Source organism: Thrips palmi, unplaced genomic scaffold (assembly GCF_012932325.1).
Source record: "Thrips palmi isolate BJ-2018 unplaced genomic scaffold, TpBJ-2018v1 HiC_scaffold_10, whole genome shotgun sequence".
Lineage (NCBI taxonomy): Eukaryota > Metazoa > Arthropoda > Insecta > Thysanoptera > Thripidae > Thrips > Thrips palmi.
The window spans coordinates 17,932,952-17,957,460 of NW_023144621.1; the positions used below are offsets into that span (position 1 = coordinate 17,932,952).

The 24,509-nt window shown below is 64.2% G+C and overlaps 1 long non-coding RNA gene across 1 annotated transcript; it reads left to right on the forward strand.

The window, feature by feature from the left end:
- LOC117650091 lies at positions 1-13,872 on the forward strand. Its single transcript, XR_004588014.1, has 4 exons — positions 1-79; positions 12,719-12,957; positions 13,218-13,256; positions 13,385-13,872. It is a non-coding gene; the product is annotated as an uncharacterized LOC117650091 (long non-coding RNA).
- Positions 13,873-24,509: the final 10,637 nt, after the last annotated feature.

Genomic DNA, 24,509 nt, shown 5'->3' on the forward strand with positions numbered 1-24,509 from the left:
CCGGCCCCGCGGCCACGTGGCGGCGACGCCCGACACGGCGACACCCGTCGGCGCCGTCAGAGGGGACGAAATGTGTCTAGTAAGTAACGGGGTGAAGTTATATAGTGGCGCCCCGGCGCGACGGGCCACGGCGCCAACGAGCCGCAAGTGACCACCAAGGGTATCAACACGGATATGCACCACACCAAGGGCAGGCAAGGCAGCAACAATGAGCACCGTGGCGGCCATGGTGCGCCCTGGTGGCGCGCAGCGCGCAGCGCGCCCCTAGGGTGACGCCGACGTCGGGCGAGTGAACCCCGCACGCCGCCACGCCGCACGCGCGGTGTTTTCGCTGCGTGTCGGCGCGGGTTCGACTCCCGGCCAGGCCCGTTGTTGTTTTGCCGCGTCGCTGCTGGCGTGCTGGCGTGCTGGCACTGCCTCGCGAATGGCCAGCGCGCGGAACATCTGCGCCACCAGCACAACACCGCCTCGCCTTGCCTCTTCACACCGCTCACCGCTTCACACCACAACGGCACACAGCATGCACGGCGACGCGCCCGCGGCGAGGGGGTCGCGGCGACGCGGTGGCCGCGAGGCAAAAACAAACATCACCTGAGCAGGCCGGCCGGAGCACGGCGCCGCGGAGCGCAGCGCTCCTTACCTGGACCTCTCTCTGTCTCTCTCGCACTGCCGCGGTCCTGGCAGAGTGCGAGAGAGACGCTAAATGGCGCTGCGGGATGCCGTGGGACTTCTGCGGCAAACAGCAACAACAACAACGAGCGGCTAGCTGGCCAGCTCTAGCTCGGCCTTCCCTCTAAACCATTGACGGTCCGCGCGGCCTGGAGCCGAACGGGTTTTTATTTTTCTGACAACGGCGTGCCTACGCCGCCTAGGCTAGGCTTCGCGGCCCCGCCCCGCCCCGCCCGCCCCGCCCCGCAACGTAGACAAAACAAGTGAAAAATAGTGATCGCGGCCTGGACTGCTGAGCGAGGTCTCCTGCTTGCTCCAAGCGACGAAGCGACACGAAGCGACGCGAAGCGCGCGCTGAGTCGGCCCCGCCCGGAGTTCCGCCGCACCGCACTACCGCGCCGCCGGGTGCGAGGGAGAGAGAGGGATGGGGTCGCGTGTTCGATTCGCCCGGTTTCGCCCGGTTTCGCCCCCTCCCCTCCAGCTCCAGCGCCATTCAGCCCGCCGAGCCAGCCGCCGTGGGCGAGGGTGAATGGGAGAGTGGCCGCTGGGGGAGGGGAGGGGGAGGGGTGCGGACGGGACGGGGTGCGGACGGCGCGTGGGGAAGGTCAAATGAAAGTGAAAGGGGAGGGGGTGCTCCAACACACGCGCACCACCTTATTAACAACAAAGCGCTCAAGGGAGAGGGAGAGAGAGGGAGGGGGAGAGAGAAAGAGAGAGGACCCGCGGCTTAAGTTTAAAATTTAATTCCCGCGGGCATAATGATAAGCCCCGCCGAACACACGGGGCGGCACGCAGAAGGCAAGTGCCAGTGCCCACCCGGTGAGTAGAACCCGCAGCCCTCGAGGTAGGTCAAGCGGACGCCTCGCCCCACTCCGTCCCGCCCCCGGAGTTCCGCGCGGCTTTACAATTAGCCGGGCCTCCGGTGGTCTATTTTGATCGCGCCGCCCCGTTTAGAATTTGAAGCGCGGCTTGGCGTTTCTGTCCTGCGTGACCGCCGACCGCCCCCGGCCTGCGCGGAGGCGGCAGGACGGATCTGTCACGAAATCAATTCCGAAATGGGCCGCTTTTCGCGCCCCCGCGGAAAGGGGATGACAGTTGTGTCAATGGCTGACGCGCTGACGCCAAGGTCGCGGGGAGGTTAGAGGAGCAAGCGAGCTAAGCGTCCATGTTTCCTCCGCCCGCCTCGCCCCTCTCCACTCCCCTCCCGCGCCTCGCGCCTCCTGGCTCCGGCCGACTGTACCACTGTACGTACCCCACGGCACAAGAGCAAAGCAGAACGGGCCGGGGAAGTCCCATCCCACGAAACAAATTTAAGTACCGCCGGTGGCCGTTTTGGCGAAGGGGTGGGGGCATTTCTTTTTCAGGATCTTTCTCCTCGCGTCAAAGCGTCGGTGCTCAAAGCTGGCCCTCTCTGCGCTCGCACGCGAGGGACGCGTTTATTATTGCAAGTACTCCGTGGACCGTTTCTAATTTCGGAGGAGACGGTGACGGTCGGGGCGAGCCGCGGCGACGCGGAGCGCGAAGACGGCGTCCGCGGATGTGTCCTTTTGCATGCCCCCGCCGTACGGCCTTACGGCAGTGCGTACGTGGGGCGGTGTGCTATTCGCTCGCTTTTGGCACGGACTGGGTTCGCGCACTCGCAGCGACTCGCAGCCTCCCCGTCGCCGGCCGACTGCTTCCAAACAGAGGTTTCGTCGCTCTGGGGCGCATGGGGCGTCCCCCAGTGCTGCGAGAGAGAGGCGCAGCCACAGTGTTCGGAATCAGACTGCTGGCGGGCCCGTGAAAAGGCAAACGTCTCGAACGCCGCCGCCGCAAGTCGCTTCGGACGATCGGACGGTGTCACGGCAGATGAAAAATGGGGGAATGTTTCCATGGGCGGGGCGGGCGGAGCTGGCGTGCCGTGCTAGCAGTGCCGTGTGATGCCGCGGAGTCCGGAGCCACAAGTCCGCGGACGAGGGGCGATCTAGCCGCGACTCTGTGCGACTCCAGCGGGAGAACTTTCCACGGAAAGAAGACCCCGCGAGGAAGTCATCAAGTCGCCGGCCGGATTATCGAAACGCGCAACGTGCGTGAGTCAGGGAGTCACGTGTCGAGGCGAGGCGGGCGAGGCGAGGCGAGGCGAGAGACGCGATCTGGGCGGTGTCGCGCGAGGCCGCGGGACTGATGGACTGATGGGCTGCAGAGTGGCCTGGCACGCCTGGCACGCCGCACCCGGAGCCCCGGAACAATCCGCGCGAGACCGCGAGACTTCTAGATACTGCCATGTTCTTAGACACTGCCAGAGACTCTTAGAGACTGCCTTAGTTTGCCGGAGACAGCCGAAGACCGTCACAGGGCTCCGTGGGCGGCGCTCTCGGCGGTGCTGCGATGCGCGCGCGCGCGAGGCCCGCCGAGAACCAGTTTGGAGTTCCCTTTGGAGGCGGTCCGCGCCTTGGTCCTGGTGTGTACGTCCCCGGGGGGAAGGAGAGGCCGGGAAGAGGAGAAAGACAGAGAGACAGACAAGGAGGCGAAGGAGAGAGAAAGGAGTCGGGCCGCGCCTGCCGCGCCTGCCGCGCTGGCTCTCAGCGTGACGGGCCGTGCCTCCGTGCCTCTCCGCCCCTCTGCCAGGCTCGGCCAGGCTGCACGCCCGAAAGCGCCGCCTTCGCCCGCTTCGCCACACGGAGAGGCTGAGGAGGGCCTACTCGGACGCAGCGGCGCCCCCGGGTACGCCTCCGTGCTCCTTCGGGTGCGCGTCGGTAGGCCCCGGTAGGCCCTGTGTGGTAGCCCCCCTCCTCCGCCGGCCCTGCCCGGCCCTGCCCGCATGACCAGGCCGCCCTTGGCACTCGGCCGTAGTCGATAAGCTAAAGACGGAACGTGTCAGGTCAGGAAGAAAAAACTACGCGGCGCCTCGCTGTGCGCACACTGTCCGCAATCCGCACCACACGGTCCGATACGGCGCGGCTTGCGAAATATTTTTCGATTTCTAGTGCGCCTTTGCCAGATAAACTACCCACGGGTGCGAAGTCTGAATGGGCCGAATGGTCGCGGACCTATATTACGCGCGAAAGGAAGTATTTTTCTTTCCTTTTGTGGCCCAAGAGATTCGACCAAAACAAGGCGAAGGCAAGGGCCAGAACGGACACGGGCACGCGAGCGGCGGCGCGGCGGCGTGGCGGCGCGGCCAGCGAGCCGAGGCCCCGTGTGTGAATCATCCTCGCACCTGCGATCAGATGCCCGATGCCCGATGCCCCGTCCTAGACGGAACCGAGGGAACCTGTTTGAAACACGTCCGGTGCGCCGGTCCTTCGCGGTATCGCGGTATCAATACACAAGAGTTCCCCGCAGCAGGCCCATTCCGAAGCGCTTTCGTCTCTCTGTCTCTGTCGCACTCGTGGGGTGTTGCTTACTCCGCACGCGTGTGAGAAAGAGACAGAGTATGCCACGGTGCTCGCCACCTTCGCCACCCGCGTCGCCTCGCGCGGGGGATTCGAATGGTAATCCGTCCAAGGTGGGATTGGCTGAGTACCAACCGCCATTATTTGTTTATGGTCCGGGCGCGCATTGGATGGAAATTTTGCAGGAAAACGAAACAGGTAGCGATCGCGCCGCGTCACGCGGGCCTAACGTCTCGGGCCGTTCAACCGATTGAATGTTTAGAAGGGGAGCGAATCGGAGAAGGAGAGAGGGGGTGAGGCGGAGAGAGAGGAGAACTCGTTCCGACGAACGGTGTGAGAGCGAGAGGGGGCGAAGCAGGGCGAAGTCGCCGAACCACACGGATAGTAGTGACGCACGCGACGGCCCAGCGACTTCGAGAAGGCGACTTTGAGATGGAATGATGAAATGTATCTATGTACCCCAAGTGTCGCAAGGCTCAATTGTTGCTTACATTGCAAGCCGGATGCCGTCAACAACACCCTAGCGCCACCTCTGCGACTGCGTCTGCGACTGGGAGAGTCGAGGGTTCAAGTTCAAGTCGCCATTTCCTCGGGACGTGACGATACCGCCCTTGTCGACCTTCCCGGTTCCCGGAGCCCACGCACACGACACCCTCGTGCCCGCTGCCCCCGCTGCCCCCGCTGCCCCCGCTGCCCCCGCTGCCCCCGCTGCCCCCGCTGCCCCCGCTGCCCCCGCTGCCCCCGCTGCGGCACTGCAGCAGCCCGTCTCGCCACGGCACCGGCGACTGGCGTCACCCCGAAGGCCGAAACGCTGACGGCACCCCTTGGCCTGGCCGCCCTGCCGCCTGCCGGCCCTGCACCCCGAAGCGCTGACTGCACGACAGCGCGGCGTTTTGCGGGTCAGATGTGAAAAAACGAGCCGGGAATAGAGTAATTGAGAGGCGCCATCGTGGCCTCCGACCCGAAAAAACAGCAAGCAGCCAGCCGGGAAAACAGACACCTCGCTCAGCAAAAAAGGGGCGCTTTTCGTTTTTTGGCACGTAAAGTACAGCCACGGCCACAGCGCGATTTTTCGGAGAAGAAAATGCGGTAATACTGAACACTAACTAGTATTGTCGATAGACACGTGTCGTGCTGTGGTCGTGTCGAGCTCACGTGGTCAAATTGAATTGGAAAAGAAGTTGAGAAAGGCGACTGAACTGCAAAGCACGCGGGCGGCCGGGCGTCAGAAAGCCGATCGAAGCCGATGTTGACGTCCTCGCGAAAGGGTATTCGTTGGTCCATTCCTAGTGGCTCGTAGTGGTCTGGACCAGTTGGCAGCCCACTTGGGGATCACTGGACCAGAAAGAAAACACGCCCAAGGACGGCGTGAGGTTGACTCCGGCGCTGCCGGTGCCGGCCCGGCACAGCCTTGACACTCCGCGGTCCGCGCCGAGGATTCTTTAAGTTTCCTTAAGTTTGGGCCACAAATGTCCCCCCCCCCCTCCCCCAAAACCGAGGTATGGATACAGAAAATGGACTAAGGACTCGGAAATGAGCACCGATGCTGATGGTGGTGCTGATCTCAATAGCTCTTCTTCCGACCGAGAGCATTTTTCGCAACATTCTAATTGCGCCCTCAACTGCGCATCGGAGCTGACCACCAGGGTGGCTGTTCATGAAATTTTCATTTGCTGACGTCGGTCTGGCTCTCCACACTCAGGGGGCTTTCCCGTAGGGGAGCGAGAGAGACAGAGCGACGAAGTAGTGTTCAGGAGCAGCCTGCTATACGCCTGCTACACGTGCCCGACGACGTCGTCGCCGCCTGCAATGCATTCCGGATAGGGACGCCGATGGCGAAGCCTGCCCGGCCGATGGGCCATCCCGATTGGGACGCCCCGATGTCCCGACACGATGTCTCGGCAGGCGAGACGCCAATTCGGCAAACACGTGCCGCCACTCCGCTTTCGCGCCGTCCTGGCCGCGATACCGCCTATGTACTTGCTGTACTTGCACCGCCACGACGGCGCCCGCGACGGCGCCCTCGGGTCAGGCCGTCTCACCCCGGGGGTGCACGCGCGGCGACTGCCGCCGGTGAAATCGCGGACGTGCATTTCATCATGCCGCCTTATTTGTCCACGGTACCCGGCGGTACCCGGACGGCATCGCGGAGGGTTTCCCGCGGCGGTATCGCTGTCATTGTGTCCGGCACACTCGCCAGGCCCGTGATCATCGTGATGGTGGTTGGCGATGATGGCGGCCAGCGGCCAGCGTCGACCGCGGAGCAGACCGCGGAGGCAGGCGCGGGCAACGCAGGTGGCGGAGGCCAAGGCGGCGGCGGCCGCGATATCGGGGCGGAGCACACCGGATTCGGGCACCTGCCGCGCACCTGCAGTCACCCGCACCTGCCCGCCGCGGCGCACCGTCAGCCAGCTCGCGGCCCCGCTGCCCTGCTTCTCCGCTGCCCTTTACCGCCGGGGATCTCGGAATCAATGCGCGGCCGAAGTGGGTGCCGGCCGATTCCACGTCGAAATGTCACCGGATAAAAGCCGCGCGCCTCGACGGCACAGCCCGCCAGCCCGCCACGCCCACCCACGGGACAGCCGCGAGTGCACCGCTTGCACCGCGTGCACCGCGACCTGCCGAGAAAAAATTCCGGAGGAACGCGTTGACCTGCATAGCCATACGAGGGTTCCCAGTAGGCAGTAAGTATGGCGGTATGCCTGCCAGCATGTCTGCATTCTGTTCTAAGTGGGAGGGGTGGCTCATCTGGACGGGCCGGCACCTTTGTAGCTCTCTGGACAGATCTTTGTCTCTTCTAACCGAGAGGTTGCGTTAGTTAGAGGAAGTTCCGCTTTAAGGGGTGGTTTGCTTGGGTAAGGTTCGAATGAGTACGTCATTCGAATGTATAACCAAGATGGCGCATGTCCGAATGTCCCGTCCATACTACTCACGACGTTCTGGCGCACGCGCCCTGCCCTTCTCGCGGCCTGGATACTGCGCGGGTGGCTTGGCCTCCTTATCGGTCTGGCCCAGTGTTCGGGGTTCCCAGAGGCCAGAGACACAGGCGCGGGTTCGCGGGTTCGGGGTAGTCGCGACGCTGACGTTGCGTCCCGCCGCCTAAACCCCGCGGTGTGTGCCGAGTGACGCTGCCGTGCCGCCGTCGCGCACCACGTCGTTGTGCCACAGTTCCACCCCGCGAGATAATGAGCCGCACGTAGGAGTATGTGGGAGCCGGCCGGCGTGCCCGAGGGCGTGCCGACGACGTGGACCCCGCGTGCTCGCCGCCGCGCCGCCGCGCCGCCCCGCTGCGAAAGGCGTCCCGGTCCTCGGCGCCTTGGTAACGGCAGAGGGCGGCGGCCGCGTGGGCCACGTCACCCACGTGGTCGTCTAGACCGGAGAGCACACACGCGTCGGCGTTTAGCCCGAGGATTAGTTCCGTTCAACATTCAGAACAAACGCGGCCAACACGTCATAGAGCATCCCGCCGGGAAGTGGAACGCCTTCCCGTCAGGGGTTGCCACCTGGCACGACTACACGCCCCCTGACCCTTCACGTGCGGCACGCGGCACGCTGTGCACGGAGAGAGCTCTTCCCGCACCGCGCTCGTGGTCTAGTCGGGTGTAGTGCACCTAGTGCGACCGCACGCACGCCCCACTGGCCACTGCCGCCACTGCCGCCCTGAGGCGCGGCACCTCGAACGCGATTGACGTCATTTTGGAAGGCACTCGTCTCGTCGCGCTTTGCGGCTGATGGACCACTCAAGGCGAGCCTGTGGGAGCCTGTGGCAGCCTGCGGCCGGGCCTGCCCTCCTGTTCCGCTTATCTGACCCGGCCGCGGTGTTTTGGTGACCTATTTGAGCCGTTTAGTGAACGAGAATAGCACCCCGTTGGCTTCATTGAGTGCTTTAGCGCTGTGCCTAAGGTAAGCAAGCTGTAGTGTACAGCGGATCACGCCAGCGACCAGCCCCGCCCCGCCCCGCCCCGCCACGTCCCCGAGTGTATCGGGACTGGCCGGCAACGCCGCGGGCCTTCCCTGTGGTCTGCCTCGCCGGCCTCGCGCCTCGCCTCCAGCAACCGCACGGCTCCGCGCTCCGCAGGGGGCGCAAGGGGTGCTCTAGCTTCCAGCTTCCAGCGGGTTCCAGTTCCAGGTTCCAGCAGGTTCCACGGGCACCAGCAAGGCGGCGCTAGGCCGGGCTAGCGACTTCCTAAACTCCTTACGCTGCGGGTGCTGGGATTACATCAGCCAGGCCAGATCGACCGCACTCTGGACGCTTGGTGGCCGCTGGGTGGTGTCTCACGCCACCGCGCACGCCACGCATATCGACTGGGTGGCGACGGGCGACTGCGGTGACGTGGCCGTCGTGGCCCCGCCACGGTGCGATCCCAATGAACGCGCGGCGTGGTGGCTCGGCGGCGTGGCCGGGCCCGGGGGCGTCCCTTCGGCGTTGTCCTCGGCCGTTTGGGCCACGCGCCGGGCGCCACGACCGGCCGCCACGACCGGCCGCCACCGCGACGACGGCGGCCGCGTCTTGCCGGCCGCACATCCACGTGGCCGCGGTGCCGGGCCGGCCGGACTGCGGGGCGGGGCGGGGCGGCCGCGGTCCTGCCCCCGACTGGTTTACACATTGAGGGGGGGTTCCGCGGTGTGGCGTGCCGGGTGACGCAACGGGAACCACAATCGCGTACAGCGGCGGCGCGTTTGGCGTTGGCGGTGCTCGCGGTTCGCGGCCCGCGGCCCGCGCCGTGAGATGGCAATGAAAGGCGAAGCGCCGCGCGCCGCCACACCCGCTGACATTTAAGTGAAGCCCATAAGGCACGCCGCGCCGCCGCGTCGCGTTTCCTCGTTTCCTTGTTGTCGCGCGTTATTCCCGCCACTTCACTTCGCGCCGCCTGCGCGCGCGTGCGTGTGTGTGCGTGTGTGTGTGTGTGTGTGCGTGCGCGCGCGTGCGTGCCTGTGTGTGTGTGTGGTGTGTGCGTGCCTATGTGTGCGCTGCCGACTGCACAGGCGGGCGAGGCCCTAAACCTGCTCCACGGGGCCGCTGTCCGCGCGCGGCGCAGGCGCCGCCTGCACGCGTAACGGTTGGCGGTCCGGTATCTACACTGTACAATCCGCGATCCACGTCGGCCGGGGGTAACGTGGCTATCTTCCCCGTATCAATATCACATATCACCCTTGCTGGCGGCGGCTGGGCTAAACTTCCCTGGCGTTCCTGGGCCTGGCTACCGCGCCGCCTCAAGACTACTTTCGAGCAGGCTGCCCTAGGGACTTCCCTCGAGCGCGAGAGAGGCAGAGCGACGATAGTCTGCTGGGAATCAGTCTCCTGCCGCAGACTCTTTTGATTCCGACAATCGGACATCAGACATCAAGCTACTGGCGTGAACGGCAGGCGGTAGACGAATCAGAGGTTTGCAGCCGCGGTGCTGAAACTGGATAGAAAGGCCGCGGTCGCATTCGCCGGCCGGAGCGGACCGCAACGGAGCGGAGGGCCAGTCCACTCCACTGCGCGGCACTGCGCGGCGCGGCGCGCTGCCTGGAATTTGGCAGCGACTTGGCTGACCGTGAAACGGAGCGTTTGCAAACGATCGTGTTTGGCGACGCGGCAATAAACAGCGCCGCGTCCCAGAAGTGTGGGATTGTCGCCGCCGGTCGCCGCCACGCCGCCGTCGTCATCCGCGCCCCGCGTCATTCCACTTCCACCCACAGGTACTACATGGCGATCCGTGGCGCGTCGCCAACGACGCGCTGCGACGCGACGCAAGTCCGGCCGCGTCGCCGTGGCCGCGCGGGGCCGCAACGCGCTGCCCGGCCTCATCGAAGCAGACGGCCCGGCCGGCCCGGCCGACGCCGAACGACGGCGCCATCAAAATGGGGAAAACGGCATAAATCTCGCGGCGTGACAAGCACGCGTCACACGGCACTTGCCGCGACGAGGAAAACAAGAAAATTTTAAATGTTGACGCGGCCGCGTGGCGACGCGACGTCCACGGCGGAAGGTGCCTAGGTGTTTTTCTTTGCACGATCCCGCCTGTTTACTACGCCCGTCAATGGCCGGCATTATCTACGCGCTGTTTTCGCTAGCCGCGGCGGGGCGGGGCGGGCGGGGCGGGGGCGTGGCCGCGGCGCGGTGCCTCGGGTGGCGTGATCCCGCCGGCCTCGCCACTGGAAGGGGAGCGCCTGGAAGGCAGGCAGCGCCTCGGAAGCGACGCGCTCCTGCCGAGTGGGCGGCCTACCCAGCCGGGCGTCTCCCAGCCTGGAGTGTGGAGTGAGCAGCCTCACCGCCAGCTTGGAGTGCCTTGGAGCTGCAGCGTCGGCCCAGGGCCCAGGAAGCCCAGGATACTTCCACCGCAGTCACCCCTGCTTCCACCCCCATGCCTGGAGCGGCCCCAGGCGCTTCTGGTCCTTCCAGCGGATGGAGTTGCAGCATCAGCTGGTTGGGACTCTATTGCGGCCGAATCAGCGGGAGGACGAGTCTGCCGCGTGCCGCCACGACACCAAGACGTCCACGTTGCTCGTGTCGTGTCTGCGGCCCACGCCACGCCGGGCTGCGCCGGCCTGGCCAGTCTTTGACCCCCCGGCCTTGCAGGGCCGTGCCGGCCGCGGCTCTTATCAAATGCATATCAACGATCTGCACGGTGCGGCTCCCTAGCCGCCCCCTGCGCACCTCCCTGCCCGCCTCCCTGACCCCAACCTCTTTTTCCACGCCGCACGGCGCGTTCTCAGGCGACAAAATTGCAACATTAAGGAAACTTTGAAATTCACGGCCACGCGGCCCGGAAGCTTTTTGTTTGGTTCGAGGGCGGGCGGGGCGCGGTTGCTCACATTCTGCCTCATTCCCTGGGCCTAGGCGGAGCTAGGCGGAGCCTCACGCCAATTTGGTGCACCGCCATGTGCTGCCATGCGTGGGTCGACGCCCCCGGGCCCCGGCCTGCCCCGGCCGACGCCGCCCGTCTCGTCACTACGCAGTTATGCATGTATGCGATATTCCAGGAAGCCAGCCTCGCAGCCCGCAGCCCCGCAGCCCCGCAGCCTCGCGGTCGGTCTCGTTGACAGTCAGAGTGGCATGATCAAAGCCCGCGGCTCGCGGCCCGCCTACAGCTACCCTTTCAAGCAGAGGCCAAACCAAAGGCAGGAAGGGGCGAAAAAGCTGCAAAAGTGTATGGCTCTCGGACGCCGGTTTTTGGGGTTGTTGGAGGTTGAGACGACGAGGTCCATTCCGCAATGGCTGCACGGCCGCGGCGCGTTGGGCGGTGGGGGTCGAATCCGATAAAATCGCTCCGCGGCCCTTCGGAAATTGGTTCGAGTTAATTGGTTGGCTTGTGGTGGACTACCCTGCGCCTTCCGCCACGGTGGCCTCTGAGCTTCGGCGATCGTCTTAACAGTTTCCCACCAGTGGAGTGGGCGAGCAGGCCGCCCCCGCAACAAGCTGCTTGCCAACCAAGGCCCGGAAATGCTTGAATACATAATTATTGAGACTCAGGCTCCGGCTGCCGCCTGGGGGCGGTAATTTGGTTGACCTAGGCCTCCCTGACCCCTCCTTCCGCATTGAAATGCTCCGGCGGGGCGGCACGGAGGCAGCGCGGGGGCAGCGCGGGGGCGGAGGCTGCGTGGACAGACGGGTGAGGGACGGTCGCTGCCTCCCCGTGGCGTGGTGCCGTTGACCCTGCAGTGCCCTGCCCAGTCCTGCCCAGCCCTGCCGCCTGCAGCAGTGTCCCGCCGTCCCGCCGTCCGGCCACCGACCGGCCTTTCCTCAGGAATCCGCCGGCTGCGGCGCCGCGGCCAGCCTCAGGACTCAGGTCAGTGATCTGACTAACGAAATTCGCCATGTCGGTCACTTGCTGCCTCGCCTCGCATCGCCGCGGCAGGTTTAAAGGGCTCCTTGGAACCTGCATGCACGCGGGGCGAGGCGGGGAGTGTGGAGTGGGCGGGTCGGCAGCCCCGGGCAGCCCCGGGCAGCCCCGCTAGCCCCTTGGTGACAGCAGCAGTCTTCCTTCCCCCTTCGAACACTGAACCCAAAAACCTCCACGTGCGCCCGAGCCACGGCCCAGCGGACAGCACTAACTGACGCCGCACGACGCGGTTGCCGGTTGGCACGAGCACAGCAAGAAGACCATAACGACAAAAAAACGTGTACGAGTTGTTTGTACCAAGAAACCGATACGGGCGCGTGTGTTTTCAATATAGACCTGACACGTGCCTTCGGTCTTCTTCTAAGGGGGCATAAAATAAAGATCGCCTTGCCCTTCCTCGGGATCGTCGAGGAGTGGTAGTTTAAAGCTCGTTCGGTCGAACTCATCCTCCGGACGTCTGCTGGCTCCAAAACGTACCGCTGCAGCGATGCATGGGTTTTCGTTGCTGGAACTCGTGCCCATTCATGGCCTCGGCCTCTTCCGGAAGCCCGGGCCACTGCCTCGGCCACTGCCTGGCGGCCTGGAGGCCCGGCGCTACCCCCCGCTGCATAGGAGAGCACCTCGTCGCTACCCCCGCCTCCGCCTCCGCCTGGAGAGCGCCTGGAGGCACGCGGGTGGGCCGGCCGCCGCGAACGCGTGTCGTGCAGAGGTGCCTACCGCCGACTTCGCAGGCGCTTGGCAACGGGCACGGCACGGCAGCGTGGATGGCAGCACTGCTCGTCAGGCGGTGGGTGAGATCACGCTACGCGCGCTACGTTACACCTTGTTTGACTTGCGCTTTTGCAGTTTTCTGGGAAGGCCCATTCATTGCGCCTTATCTGTCTTCCCGCACGACGGCTGCACCTGACTGCCGCATGCTGAAGCCGCTGAAGCCGCTGAAGCCTCGACGCCCCGCATCGTGGAGAAGGATTCGCGGATTCGCGCGAAAAGTGTCACCCGCTCGAGAGCTGCGTCGCCGCGTGTCGGCGTTCTGTTTGCAGTAACTAAGGCACGTGGTATGGGTTCCGGGGCGTCAGCGGTCAAAGGTATGCACCAACAATTACTTCTATGAAGAAAGGGGAGAATAGGCAGGGCGAGCTCCATCTCTGTCGCGCTCTCGGAGGTAATTGGACCTGGTAGCAGAGTTCGAAATCCATCCACTGGCTGCTGTGCGGTCGGACAGTCGGTTTTATCTTTGAAGGAGCGTTGCAGCCTGGTTGCAAAGGCAAATTAAAATTGTGCGGGCTCTTCACTCGGCCGACCATGTCATGCTAGCTGGCACGAGACGGATTCATTACTGTTACAGGAAAAACCCTCATGGTCACGTCCATTGGAGCCTCGACAAGTGAGTCAGAGTACTTTTATTTGTAATTTCGTGACAAGCTGTGACATTTTAGTCGATGGGTTGGGTTAGAGACCCCCAGCCGCCAAACTGCTATAAAACTGTTACTTTCCTTTTATTCGCGACGCAAGTCGTAGGTGTCTGACGCAGCTCGGGGCCTTCCCGCCACGCCCTCGGCCACGCCGCCGTGGACCCCGGGGCTGCCATTGACGGCGTGCTATCAGCATCAGGGGCAACGCCAGGGCAGCGCGGAGGCCGGGCGGCCGGCCAAAACGCTGACAGGTGACGGCGGCGACGGAAAATCACGGAAACCTTAGCAAAACATCAACAAATGACGCTAAGATGGCGTCGCTCGCGCGATTTGTGGAAATAAGGAGTGTGGCTGTGCGCACACTCGGCACCCCCTTTCTCGGGAGGGAGTTGAAAAAATAATCTTGAGACAAATAACAGACTGTATGCGCGCCATGTTGAACGAGACCGTTCTGCAGAGTCAAGACGATACGGTGAAGTGGGGCGGCCCCGTTCTTCGAATCGCTCGGGGCCCCGCCATGGGCCGCGTCGGGCCGCGCGCAACCACACCGTAAACACGATGCAAGGGCTTATTCCGCTCGCAAACACTAACCAGAGAAGGGCGGCTGAGGTCCGCGGCCCGAGGCGGCCCGAGGCGGCCCGAGGCGGCCCGACGCCCCGACTGGCTGAGGTTTAGTTAGGTGCGATCTGGAGCACCGCCTCGGGGACCGACCGGGCGACCCGGGCCAGCCACTCGGCCAGCCACTCGGCCAGCCAGGACCGCAGGGAAGGACACCTGGACGACGTTGATTGTGAAACGGGCGAACGCCCTCTGGGCGCTACAATGCGGAGCTGCAAACTTTTGAATCTTATGTCAGTTTATTCAAACGACGACCCCCTTCCACCCTTGGGGGCCCCGGGAGGCCCCCGGACCCCGCGGGCTCGGGGCGAGGCACGGCAACGACCTGAATGAAAAATTCAGCCCCGCCGACTCGCCTGTCGCCTGGTCAGTATTCAGACATTGTGCGATGGGGGTTGATAAAGGCGAGAAAAAAACCTGACACAATCAGATTAATACGATAAGCCGTATCTGCTTTGAGGGGGTGATTTGCTCCTGTCGCACTCAGCTGACACTCACAAAGGCGTTCATCAGTTTCAATTTGGAAAATAATACGGGAGAGAAAAAACAAAAGAACTTCAAGACTTTGATAAACTGCCTTTTGATTGAGTGAAGTCGTTCGAAACTGATTTATGCCTTATATTCTCTCAGACTTGTCTTTTTATCTCTAAGGGACCCGCAACATGTAAGACTATAAAATGTTTCGTAAGGTAAAATAGGTATTCCGAGTATTCCGAAAGATATGCTGAGTCGTGCATATTCCGCTCACCTTGACGCTTGCGGCACGACCAGCGATTCTCGGTAAAAAGAACTGGGGCGTGCTTCGGAATAACTAATGTTTTTGCCGGCGATTGTGAATCGTGACTCAGTGTCTATAGTTGACTGTCCGGTGCGCACCCGTTGCGCCTGCCTGCCCTCATCCGATACAGGTGGCAGCGAGCTAGCATGCGTCACGACCGGAACACGCTGGCCGGGAAGTCGAACAGAACCGCTGCGTTTAGTTGGACTATCCACCGCCAACAAATTGGAGGTGTGCTGCCTGCCTGCTTCCCGGTTGTTTGAACCGAACCAGGGACATCCAAATGGCCAAATTCGTCCCCAACTGGACCGCCGTTGCCGGTGTTCGACGCCGACCCTCTTATTGGTCGCCCCAACGACAGGTGCCCGAGGACAAAGGTGACGGAGCGCTATTGGCGAGGCCGACGAGACAACAAGAGGCTAGATAGGCGATGCATTCACTCGCTCACGTGTCCTGCACGGCTGTCGCTGCTGTCGCTGCCGAGAGGCAGAGTGCAGTGCAGGCGCATCCGCCCACTTACGGCGGTGCGGCCAGGATCTGCGTCTCTCCTGATTGCAGCATGGAAGGGTCAAAATCTGGCATCTTTGGAGGGCGCGCCACTGGAGTAAGTCGGTCAGTCAGTAGTATGAGACCTCCATGTTACCCGCCGCCATTTTGAACCCCACAGGCCAGTCAGTAGTATGAGACCTCCATGTCACCCGCCGCCATTTTGAACCCGACAGGTCAGTCAGTAAGAGACCCCGTCACCCGCCGCCATCAGGCCGCCATCGCCATCATGAACCCCACAGGTCACCTCTCCCATTTGTGCAATTAGATCTAAGACGAGTAGGTATTACATGGGTAGGCTATTACATGGCGGCTGGTGATCGGGGTGATCTCTCTACTTTTGTCCGGTGCTCAGGTGGTGTCACGCTCAGGACGGCTGGAATCTCGGTTCAAGTTTGAGCCGGGCCGTCCACGTGTGGGGCACATGGTCTCGGTTTCATGTGGTTTGGCCTGTTCACGTTATGTCACTCGTACTCGAGGCCAGGCCGCCAATTGAAGGCCGGGCTATCAGTCCGCCTCCCGACAGCCCCGGCCCCGCCCGGCCCGTTCTTTAGGCCCCAGTCGCCCCGTTTCCTGCCGCGGGTCCTGCCCGAGGTGGCCTGAGCCTGGCCCCCGCCTCGGACGCGCGCGCACGCGGCGATGAGAGAAAAAGGTGCGTTCGGCGCGCTTTTAGCCACCGCCTTCGCCGCCCCCGCCGCCGCCACCGCCACCCCGACATCGAGACGTCGGGCTGCGTCGGGCGTCGGCCGGGTGAAAGAGACATAAGGATGCAAAGGCCTGCCGGCCGCCTGCCGGCCAAAGGAGCTGGCCGCTGCTCTTCCGCGGCTATTTCGGCCCGTTGGGTTGGTGCGGTCTGCGCGTCTGCGCGTCAGGCTGACCTTGCAGTGACGCGGCTAGGCGCGTCCTGGCGCGTCTCGGCGCAGTGCAGCCATGCCCCGCACCACGCCATGCACCACGCCGTGCAACCAGTCACGTGGCGACGCCCACCACCGTGGTGCTCCGCCACGCCACATCCCGTGCTGCGCGCTGCACCGCTGCACCACGCATCGCCACGCCGCGGGTCACTGCACCCGCGCCGCGGCCCGCGAGCCGCGCAAGCCGCGTGCCCCTGCGAGGCAGGCAACGCAACCAGGCCGAGCCGCCCGACAGCCTGAAAGGTCAACGCGACGCTGCTGTGTCCGGCGGCGACGCTCACGTCGTGCCTCTCGGCCGCGTCGCGTCGCCCAGTCGCGTCGCCCCGTCGCGCGTCGAGTCTCTCTCGCCGCCGCTTGACCTCAGTCTGCCCCAGTCGGCCCAGTCGTCTGCAGCCGGTTAAAGTCCCTACACGCGGTCACCTCCGCGCGGGGTGCGGGCCGGTGCGGGCCGGTCGGCACGGACCGCCTCATGACCAGAGCCAGAAGAGCGCCAGAAGAGCCGAGAGGGGGAAGGGGGGATGACATGGCAAGCCTCGCGGCTCGCGGCAAGCCTCATGGCAAGCCTTATGGCAAGTCTCATGGCGAATTGCACGGCCTTGCAGGCTGCAGGCCGTTGGCAGGCCGTCTGGTCGTGATACTGCGATACGTCGTGGCTCTACCGAGCTCTGGCTGGTCAATCAACCCTCCCTCTTTACTTTCTGCGTTTTAAATTTGACAGCGGAGAGGAGACAGGCTCTGCGCTCCCCTGGGATGGGGCACCACCTCTGGACACCATCTAGATGGAACGTTGGGAATCATGAAGAGTGCAGTGATCATTAGCTCATTCTCTTTATTTTAAAAAGAATCTTTCAATTATTTTAAAACCAAGCTCCACGTGCAGGCAGTAAGTCGAGCCACCAGGAAAAGAATCAAGTTTGGCGAGTGGGTGACTCACCCGAGGTAATGTGTACTTTGCATGCGGTTAAAAATAATGGAGCCATGCGATGATGAGACAACGCAAGTCCGTCCGATTAAGGCACGCTCGGTCCGAGTGCGCTCGCCGCCACCGCCACGGCCACCGCCACGGCCACCGCCACCTCCTCCTCTCACAGCAGGTGGCGCAGGGACGTACCGCGGACCACGGCAGTGACCCCCGAGCGATACCGGCCGATTGGGGTGATGTAACTCCGCGCACGCATTGCCCGGCATTGCCGGCAGTGCCCCTTCGACTCGCTCCCTTCAAATCGGCTTGCGGTTATCGCGGGAAGGTCGCGAGGGCCGCGGCGAGGGCCATGATGAAAGGCAATGTTTATTTACATCAGAATAATTGGGGCGCTTCGGTGCGGATCGGCCAACAAACTCGAGGAAGAAAGGAAGCCGGGAAGCTGAGGTACGCTTCGAAAACGCAGGGCAATCTGGGGGCCACTTTGTAAAATGGCGAACAGTTGCCTCCTTTTTGATTCCGAGAGAGTAGTCTCTGTCCTCTGTCCTTCAACCCATCCCTGCCTTTCCACTGCGCCCTGATACGCTGAAGACTTATCGCCTCTTCCCCGCGAGAGGGAAAGGGTCCTTGGTCCTGCCTGCATGTCGGGCCTGTCGGCCTGCCGTCGGCCTGCCATGCCGGGTTGGGGCGGGTCAGCGCCACGCCCGGCCACGCCAAGCGCTCGGCCTGCAGGACGGACAGTGCGGCGAGGCGCGGCGAGGCGCGGCCACCTGTGGCGCTGCAGCAGCACCTGAGGCCCATTCGGAACCCCGCTTTCGTCGCTCTGCCTCTCTCGCACTCACCGGGCGTTGCGGACGGGGTGCGAGAGAGACAGAGCGACGAGCGAGCTGCGCGCTAAGTCGCGCACTAGACGCTAATGCAGACGCGGAAGGTGGGAGATAAGAGGACGGCACACAGCGACACGACACCCCGACGAGGCGGACGAGGAGCTAGGGCAGCCCGGCCCCAAAGCCCTTCAGCCTCGCTCCAAATTGGCGCCCCTCCCCTCCCTCCTCGCCTCGTCCTCGGCACACTCGTCACCGTCGTCGCGCGGAGACGCGCCGACCTCCGCCTCCACCGCACCGAGTACCAACCTCTCAATGCGAGTGCGCACACTTCTCCAAGCACTGGCGCGACTGGCGCGAAGACCAAAGAGTACAAAATTGGGTCGATGTCGGAGTAAAAGGATTAGGGCAATGCTGCCACAAAGTTGGTCAGAACCTGTCACAAACGTGTCAAAATGGTGGTTTGGCGCGGTGCGTAGTGCGTATGTACAGGCAATACTGGGAGTAAACGCCTCCCCTCGAGCTCGCCGCCATGCAGGCCTGCCTCGCGGCACGTCCGCCGCCCGCACCACGCCGCCATCCCAACCATTCACTTGGCGTGGCGCGGCGCGGCGTGGCGTGGCGCAGCGAGCCTCGCCTTATCACTGGCCGCGCTCTCCAGTCGCCCGCAAATACCTGGGCGAGAGCATCCTCGAGGCGAAGCGAGGTCAATGTCTCAAGGACTCCCAGAATAGAACGCCTCTCCTGTGTTTGACTTTGGATGCACTTGTGTGTAAACCCGTGCGGCGCTGTGCGGTGTGCAAAGGTGTGTGTTTGGATGCACACTGTGTGTGTGCTGTTTTGCCGACTACTTTGTATGCGGCGCCGTTCCGCCGTTTACGTAACTAGCGCAACTAGAACGAGGGGACGATCACCTTCCGTCTCTCTCGCTCCCAGCCTCCCGGCCGCACGCCCGGCCGGCCCCGCGCCGCGCGCCGCGACCTTTGACAACGGCAAGGGCATCGCGTCTGTGTTTTCTTCCTCCCGTTTGTATAGGTTTTCGCGAGAGATACCAAAAGGAAAGAACAATATTCACACGCAGAACGAAGTACGCAGAACGGCGGGCGAGCGCAGCGTCCTCGCCGCCCCTCGGGTCCGGGCCTTCGCCCTGCCGCCGCTGGCGGTGGACCCGGCGCGGCGGCGCGGCGGCGGCGGTTCGAGATTCGAGAGCGCTCCGATTCGCACCTGGACCCTAACTGGCCCGCCCAGCATGCCAGCAAGGCACGACACCTGTGGCACGATGGATCCGACAGGAACAGAGTACAGCCATCGCGCGATGGCTGTACCCCTAGGTACACTTTTCCAGGTACGATTCATGGCACGACACCTGCACGGCGCAGTCGGCGGTGCGGGCAGGGTGCCGGCAGGGTGAGTTAGGTTAGGTTAGGCAGGCCTTCTCGGCGTCCTGGCGGCATGCTGGCGGAGCGCGGAGAGGAGGGAGTCAAGCCGGGAGGGAGGCTCCAGCAGCTCCAGCCTGGGAGGTAGGCTGTCCCGCCGCACCGTCGCGTCCGACGGGCGCGGCCGACGGGCGCGGCCGTCCTCCAGGCGCTCCATTGCCATTACCATTACGGGCTGGACCACACATGATCGTATACGCGCCCTGCCCCGCGCAGCGGCGGCGCCTGGGTGCCCACGCCACTGCTTTCCCGACAGCCAATCAGAATTGCTCTGTACTCCACGCCGCCTTTGTGCGTGCAGTGCGGGCCTCCGTCAACAACATGGCGTGGCACGCAGCACGCAGCACGCAGCACACACAAAGCCATCGCCTCCTCGAGATAATAGCGCCAATTCGATAACGTGTCACATGTTGCCGGCCCGGCCGGCCGGCCGTCGCCCGGCTCGGTGCGGTGCGTGTGGCCGTGCGCGCAGGGCTCGGCTGGGCTCGGCTGGGCTCGGTTCGACTCGCCTCGGCCCTCGCGCCAAGGCGCAGTTCATCCTTATCTGCTGACACTATTTTGCGCTTGTTTTGAATGGTTTATCTCATTGTCTGGTCTGGATAGTGCGTTAATTTCAGGCCCGCCCGGCTGCGCCAGTTGGGGCCCGCGTCCCCGCGTTAAAGCCCCGCGCTTGTTTTCCATTTCGGGGCCGAAGCATTGTTTGTCTCGCGGCCCGCGTCGCCCGCGTCCTCGCTGTCTAGCTGCGTACTCTGCGGTCTGATTCCGAGAGTCGATTTCGTCGCTCTGTCTCTCTCGCGCCTAGACGGCCGTTCCGTGGGTGCGAGAGAGGCAGAGCGACGGGACGATCCTTCAGTCTGGCGCGGATGCACGTCACTTCCTCCTTCCAGGCGGCCCTGTCCGCGCTGCCCCTGACTGCCCCGCCCCGCCGGCCCCGCCGGCCCCGTACTGCCGCTTTGCCGCGCGACGCCGATAACCGCGGACGGCGTGACGTAGGTCGGCACCGCGGCACCGCGACGCACCCCGCTGCGGACGGCGCGCCGTTCTAACAGTGTCGCGGCCGGAAGGCCAGTGAGGACGACACGACTGTGGTCACGTTCCCAACTCTATTCAGGCGCACGCTAGAACCTATGGGCTGCGAGCGGGACTGGACGTCACGAGGGCACTGTCGGGGCTCTCGGGATGTGTGATGTGTATGGTGGGTCCAGGCAGGACGCGGTCTGCACGAAACAGTGAAGTGACTGCAGTTCAAGACTCCTGAACTCCAGAACTCCTGAGACTGTCCTGTTTGAAGCAATCGGGGGGCGTGGTTGTCCCAAACACGTCCGGGCTGCGGTCTGTGGCAAGGCGCGAGCGTCCTGCGGGAGGCACGGCGGCGCGGCGGCGCGGCGTCATGGAAGGGTGACGCCTCAGCCTCCCTTATCGCGGTCGCCTCGTGTTGACTCACGGCCCGCCCGGCCCGCTCGGCCCGCTCGGCCTGCCCGGCGATGCTGCGAGTCGCGGGTCGCCGGCGGGGACCCCAATTGTCAGCGGCTTCTTCCCTGCGCTTATCAGTGGCGCCATTCCACGGCCGGACCGCCGCGTCCGCCGCGTCGCTACGTCTCTCTCGCACCTACGGCCCTACGGCGTGGCCCGCGAGTGCGAGCGAGACGGAGCGACGAGAGCGCCGAGCGCGATCAGCCTGCCGGTGGCGTGGGCGGAAGGGGGGGAGGAGCGCTGACGCCCGCGGCCGCCGCCGTCATCCCGGTCGCCGCCGTGGCCGCCGTGTCAACGAGGGTCACACCACTTCTGCTTTTTAGAGCTTCCCGTCGGCGGCCGCGTCGCGCGTCACGCGCGTCACGCCGTCCAGATGTCCAGGACGGCGCCGATTAGCGACAGACACCGGGAAAAAAGAGACTAACTTTCTTCGGACGCGTCGGAACGAGTTGTAGTCGCCGCATATTCATGCCGTGTTGGAGCGAGTGTTCGCAGCATCCTGTCGCGCTGCCTGGCTGTGGGGGGCGCGGGAGCGGGAGGCGCGGGCCACGGGACGCGACACGCAGCACTGCGCAGCTCGGCGGCTGCCAGGCGCTCGCTGGCGCTACACTGCTATGCGATGCGCCGTCCGGACGGCGGCCGTTGTTCGGTAGCGCCTCGCGGTTCGCGTTGTGCTGGTCGAGGCACCTTCCACAATCGATGCATGTTTTTGTTTTTCGAGAGGGGGGGCCAGGCCCGGCCTGGTTCACTGGTTCGTGACAAACACGTTGCAACAGCGGAGCAGCAAGCAAACCCACACCGCGCCACTCGTATCAAGTTGCGCGCTCTGCTGATGCACCCTGCCTGCGCCTCGCGGCGCCTCGCGGAGCCGCCCGACCAGGATTTGGACCAACGGGACGGCGGCACGTCTTTGCAGTGCAGCGGGCCGGGCGGGCCGGGACTGACGTCGCCGCACTGCAAGCTGAGGCAGGCTGCGGCCTGCAAGGCCTGCAAGCCTGCAAGGGGCTGTACACTGGTAGCGCCCCGAATGCTCGGCCTGGCTCGGGCCTTGGCGTGGCCTTGCGCCGGGCGATAAGCAACGGGTCCTCCTCGGCCGCGTACTACTCGATGGCGCGGCGGGCGCGGCGCGGCAAGGACACCTTGTGTTGTTTTCGCCGATGCAACGCGAGCGAGCTTTGCACAGCGTGCGCAGCCGGTACGCGACACGTATGGGTTCAAAGCGGTCGTGTGCGTGGTTCCCGTGGCTCAGCACTCGGAAGAGGCCGCTGCCGCCCCGCCCCGCCCCGCCTCGCCCCGCCCCGCCCCCGTCAGCTGTTGGGCTAGGTCCACCGCTCTATTTCCGCGGCCTGGGCACAGGCATTGGAAACCTTGGAGTCCCGAAATATCTGTGCGGGCTGAACCTCTTCCCCGCTCGCATTCCCCTCGTGCCCCCTCCCCCCCTCCACCGTCGGCCTCATGCCCTGCGGCCCATGCTGGTCTCCCCCTCCCCCTCCCTCGCGACTCGCCTTCCTGGTTCCGCGTGCGTCCCGAAGTCGCGACGCGTGTGCTTCGCTGGGTGCTTCCTCTTCCGCGCCACGCGGAGCCCTCTGTCGCCCCCGATGGACCCCACCCCCATCCACTGTCGAGAGCATTCCTCTGCCGCATTTCCGCCGAGAGCAATTCTTCTCCCAGAGACCATTCTGGACTTTGGACTTTTGAGCTCCGCGTTGCGACGTGGCGGTGGTGCGCAAGACAGAAGACGCGGTCGGCGCGCGGCGCGCTGTGCGGCGCTGGGACCGCCTCCCCCTCCCCTCCCCGCCCCTCTCCCGGAGACGGAGCAAGACGCGGCGCTGCCGGCTGGAGGGGTCTCGCTGCGCCGCGTGCCGCGCAGTGCCGCGCCCCACGCCAGTGGCTCCTTCCCTCTGTCCCTCTCGCACTCTCGGGGCGTTCCGCAAGGGTGCGAGAGGGACAGAACGATGAATCACTGTACTGCCTCGGATCCAATAAAGCACGGAGACAACGGCGGCCACGTGTAGCGCTCCTCCCTGGCCGCGGTGCCGCGGTGCACCCCGGCCGAAGCCAAGGGCTGCCAACAGTGTCGACTGCCCTGCGGCCCCTGCGGCCTCGCGACGGCCAAGCCGACAAGCTATCGGGGCGGCGAAAAAATAAATTCCGATTGCTGACGCACTAACGGTGTCGCTGTCATTCTAGAGGGCGGTATCAACTCATTGGGGTGGCCTCCGTTCAACTTGGGTCGAGGTCTGGGCGCCACCACCACGTGTACGTCGAACGACGCTGCGTAGAGCGCCCACACGGATCGCCCCAGGAGTGCTAGAGAGACAGAGGGCCGGGGGCCGCGGCCGAGACGCACCTCGCCACGCGGCCGTTAATCCTCGTCTGGTGTAGTACGTGCAGTGTGGTGTACAGGCCCTCACACTTGATCGTCGGGTAAACAAGGCGGCAGGGCGGGGCAGGGCGGCCACGCCGCGGCGCAGCGCAGGAGGAGCTCAAAGCCAATGGGCGTCGCCGAACGTCGCTCTGTCTCTCTCGCACCGCTCCGGAGCGTCCCGTGAGCGCGACAGAGAGGGAGGCGCTCTTCGGAACCAGCCTGCCGCCATGGATCTACGGTGCCGGCGCTAATCCCGCCGGGTAAATAAGATTAGCCGCAGGACGGCCGGTGATGAGGATGAGGCGGGGCGGAATCGGAAACTACACTAAATATACACGAGGCGACGTCGACTCGTGGAGCCCGAGGTGCTGGGTTCGAACCCCGGCGAAGGCGAACGGCACTCAGGGTTATCATCAGGGGGAAAATTTTCCGCCTCCTGCTCCTTAAATTTACCTTTCGCATGAATGATTTATTTTTACAGCAACAACACATCAATGTGTGTACTGTGCTGCGTGCTTTTGGCTTTGGCCGCCTCGAGCGAGGCCTCGAGAAGGGCGTCTAGAGGTTGGTGTGCCTGCAGCAGCAGCAGCGCCGAGGCCTGCGCGATGGATCTGCGGTGCGAGTGCTTGAGTGGGCCGGCGTGATCCGCCGTCACCGTCACTGCCGGCAGGGCGTTGACCAGGACGCGTCCCGAACGCCAGGACCTCCCGGGCTGCGCTAGCTGGCGCTAGCCCTCATCCCGCGTGGTGCTTCGTCGCTGTCTCTCTCGCACCCATTCGGCACGCCCCGTGAGTGCGAGAGAGACAGGGCGACGACAGTCCCGTTCGGAAAGTCGTCAGGACGCGGGCGTCATTAGGGTTGGCTTGGCTCGGCCGACACTTTTGCCGTCCGTTCCTCCGTTCCGCGAGACGCGCTTGGCACTGCCAGGCACTGCTGGGATGGAGGGTCGTTGGCATCGAGGGGCTTCGGACAGGTGTGTGTCAAAGCGGAGACGTGACGCAGTGGGCAGCGGCCGGCAGCAGCCCGGATGGAAGCGGGGTCGATGCTGTGATTCGGCCACGTCCTAGCTCGCTCCAGCAGGCTGATTCCGAGGGTCGTTTTCGTCGCTCTGTCTCTCTCACATCCACGGGTGGCCGAGCGTAGGTGCGAAAGCGGCAGAGATGTGAAAACGACTCTCGGAATCAGTCTGCAGTCGAGGAAGAGAAAACCACCCCCAGTAACGGCCAAGGGGCAAGAGCGACTTTCTGGGCGGCAACGGGCTTCGGCCACTCGAAGGCACTTAGAGGGAAAGCGTTGAACACGATCGCGGCCTTCGCGTGGGTGCAGGCATGCACCATGGCAGCACG